We start from the raw sequence: 3,974 nt of genomic DNA, 5'->3' as shown, positions 1-3,974 counted from the left end.
ATAGAAGGCCACTAGGTTGATGAGGCAGGACTTGCCCTTGGCGAAGCCATGCTGGCTGTCTCAAATCACCTCCCTGTCCACTATGTGCCTTAGCACGGATCCTAGAAGGATCTGTTCCATGGTCTTCCCTGTCACACAGGTGAGGCTGACAGATTGGTACTTCCCAGGGTTCTCAAGGTCCTCCTTTCTACCCAGGGACCTCGCCTGACCACCATGATTTCTCAAGTATCATGGAGAGTGGCTTGGCAACTGCATCAGCCAATTCCCTCAGGACTCTGGTATGGATCTCATCAGGTCCCATAGATATGTGTATGTTCAGCTTCCTCAAATGGTCACAAATGTGGCAGGGGAGACAACAGGATCAGGCAGGTTGCTTTCCCAAGGCAAGGCCCTTGCATTCCGGGTGTGCTGACCCCTGCAATTTCCCCAAATGTGGGAAACTTGACTACATAATTTGTGGTAGTGGGGGACTGTGTTCGCACTCTCCCCTGTTAATTCACCCCTTCTAGGGAACCTAGATGTGAAATTACTTCTCTGAAATGCCTGTATACAAACGTGTAGCATGGGAAATAAACAGGATGAACTGGAAATCTATGTGGGGTCTCAGGGTCACAATCTCATCACAATTACTGAGACATGGTGGGATAGCTCACAGGACTGGAATGTTGTCATGGATGGCTCTGTACTTTTTAGAAAGGATGGGTTAGAGAGGTGAGGTGGTGGAGTTGCTCTTTATGTGAAAGGGCAACTGAAATGTATCGAGCTCTACACAGGGACAGATGAATAAGTAGAGTCTATGGGTGAGAATTAAGGGACTGGCTAATATGGGTGGACTGTTGTGGGTGTTTACTATAGGCCACCTGATCAGGAGGAACTTGATGAGGCCTTCTATGGGCAGCTGGAAGTAGCCTTGTTGTCACAGGCCCTTGTACTCCTGGGGGTCTTCAATCACCCAGATATTTATTGGAGGGATAACACGGTCCAGTGTGCACAGTCCAGGAAATTCCTGCTGATCACTGAAGATAACTTTTTGTTACAAGTGGTTGAGGAGCCAACAAGGAAAGGTGTGTTGCTGGACCTTGTACTTGCAAGCCAGGAAGGACTGGTTGATGAAATAAAGGTTGGGGGCAGCCTTGGCTGTAGTGATCATGAGATGGTGGAACTCAGGATCCTACATGAGGGAAGCAAAACAGTAAGGAGAACTAGAACCCTAAACTTCTGGAGAGCTAACTTCAGCATCTTCAAAGACCTACTTAGAGGGATCCCATGGGATAGGGCTCTAGAAAAGAAGGGAGTCCAAGAAAGCTGGTCAGTATTTAAGCACCACTTCCTCCATTCCTAAGACCAGTGTATCCCCATGGTGAAGAAATCAGGAAAAGGGGCAGGAGGCCTGCATGGATGAGCAGGGAGCTCCCAGCAAATCTTGTTGGTTTTGATCTTGTGAGATCAAAAACAACAACTTTGAGAGTCAATAAATCAGCATTGTGATGAGTGACTATTAATCCGAAACAATGAATGCTTATCACAAATACGATTAGACACATTCCGGTCAGATCTGTCGTTATCTCAACCCTTTGAGCCCCACATTGGGCAACAAAAAGAACTGTCATGGTTTAAGCCCAGGCCATAAATCAGAACCACGCAGTCTACTCCCCCCACCCTTTCTTCCCCCTGCTCCCAGAGGGATGAGAAGGAGAATAGAAAGAATGTAACTCCCACGGGTTGAGATAAGAACAGTTTAGTAACTAAGGTGTAACACAAATCACTACTGCTACCACCAATAATAATAATGATAAGGGAAATAACAAGGGAAGAGAATACAAACCAATAATACCCAGCCCAACCCCAGCAGTGATCTAACCCTTCCAGGTAACTGTCCCCAGTTTTACATCCTGGGCATGATGTGCTGTGGTATGGAATACATCTTTGGCTAGTTTGGGTCAGGTGTCCTGTCTCTGCTTCCTACTGACTTTCCCTCCTCCCTGGCAGAGCATGAGACTCAGAAAATCCTTGGTCAGACTAAACATTTGAGCAGTAACTAAAACCATCGGTGTTATCAGCGCTGTTCCCAGGCTGAAAGTCAAAAACACAGCACTGCACCAGCTACTAAGAAGGAGAAAAAATGACTGCTACTGCTGAAGCCAGGACAATCTTAAACTCAAGAAGGAAATTTATGGAGGTGGAAAAAGGGCCAGGCCAAGTGGGAGGACTATAGGAACATCACCAGTGTATGCAGGATGAGACAAGGAAGGCCAAGGGCCACTTAGAACTGAATCTGGCAAAGGACATAAAGGACAAAAAGAAGGGCTTCTACAAATATATCAGCAGCAAAAGGAAGATTAGGGAAACTGTGGAGCCGCTGCTGAATCAGATGGGTGTCCTGGCAACAGAAGACACAGAGAAGGCAGAATTACTGAATGACTTATTTGTGTCAGTCTTTACCCCTAAGAATGGCCCTCAGGAGTCCCAAACCTCAGAGGTTAGAGATGATGGCCAGAGAAAGGAAAGCTTCCCTGGTTATAAAGAGTTGGGTTAGGGATAGGCTAGATAGACTTAACACCCATAAATCCATGGGCCCTGATGGGCTGCTGTAATGGATGGGAACCTACCTAAGAGTTGATTCCCTCTCATGACTGAGAGATATAGCAAAGGATGTTGTTTGCCACAGTGTATTCGGCAGACTATATATGTTTATGTTCATCATGACTGCTTGTTGGTAAAAGGCAGGAAAATATAGGTGTGAAGCTGTTCTATGACCTTTGTACTTGTCTGCGCTAGGGCGCCTGGCCAATGCTCTCAGAGTGGACAATGGTGAGATCATGAAAAACTGTACAAGTAAACAATTAGAGATTTGGCATAAAGCCAGTTGTTTTGATAAAGGTATAAAAGCGGGACCCTCTTGTGGCCATGGGAGAAGCCTCGCCTATGGGTGGACTCACCACATAGAAATTTTCCCAATTACCTGAGACTCCTGGTATCAGCTGCAGCGGGGCTTCCCAGCTGGAAGTGTGGGCCTGATGATGATTCAGTGGTAATTGGTGATATATTTCTTCTTATTCTCTGTTCTTTCTATATGGTAATTATTTAATGCATTGCTAACTCTCTCTGGTACTTTTCTTATATATCTTTATCTCTGATTTGTTTTATTGTACTTATTCGCTATATATATGTATTTACCTAATTCACATTAGTGTGCTTGCTTTAGAGTGTTTATTTGCTTTAGTGTGCTTGTTTAATAAACTCTGCATATTATACAGCTAGTGTGTGGTCACTTTGTGGTGTACCCTGCCTATCAGCAGAACAGATGCACTCAAGAGTACTGAAGGAGCTGGCAGATGTTGTTGCTCTGCTGCTCTCGATCATTTCTGAAAAATCATGGAGAACAGAAGAGGTGCCTGATGATTGGAGGAAGTCCAGTGTTACTCCCATCTACAAAAAGGGCAGGTATGAGGACCCAGGAAACTACTGGCCAGTGATTCACATCACAGGTGCATGATTCGCCAGTCAGCCTCACCTCCATCCCTGGAAAGGTGATGGAACAGGTCATTCTGGAAGTCATCACCAAGCATGAAGAAGAATAGAAGGTCATCAGGAGTAGTCAGCATGGATTCACCAAGGGTAAATCTTGCTTGAACAATCTAATAGCTTTTTATGATGACATGGCAAGATGGATCGATGAGGGGAGAGCAGTGGATGTTCTATACTTTGACTTCAGCAAGGCTTTTGACACTGTCTCCCATAATATCCTCATAGGTAAGCTTAGGAAATGTGGGTTAGATGAACAGACAGTGAGGTGGATTGAGAACTGACTGAATGGCAGAGTTCAGAGGATCGTGATTGGCAGAGTAGAATCCAGTTGGAGTCCTGTAGTCAGTGGTGTTCCCCAGGGATCAGTACTGGGTCCGGTCTTATGCAACTTTTTTATCAATTACCTGGATGGAGGGCTAAAGAGTACCCTCAGCAAGTTTGCTGAT

At 45.4% G+C, this 3,974-nt stretch overlaps 1 non-coding gene across 1 annotated transcript; it reads left to right on the top strand.

The window, feature by feature from the left end:
• The first annotated feature begins 332 nt into the window (after positions 1–332).
• On the top strand, positions 333–491 carry LOC136006187 (U1 spliceosomal RNA). The gene has a single exon (XR_010609003.1). It is a non-coding gene; the product is annotated as a U1 spliceosomal RNA (small nuclear RNA).
• The last annotated feature ends 3,483 nt before the right edge of the window (positions 492–3,974 follow it).

This window comes from Lathamus discolor (assembly GCF_037157495.1).
Source record: "Lathamus discolor isolate bLatDis1 chromosome W unlocalized genomic scaffold, bLatDis1.hap1 SUPER_W_unloc_1, whole genome shotgun sequence".
NCBI lineage: Eukaryota > Metazoa > Chordata > Aves > Psittaciformes > Psittacidae > Lathamus > Lathamus discolor.
The sequence above is the reverse complement of the archived record's forward strand: the minus strand, read 5'-3'. Positions and strand labels throughout refer to the sequence as shown.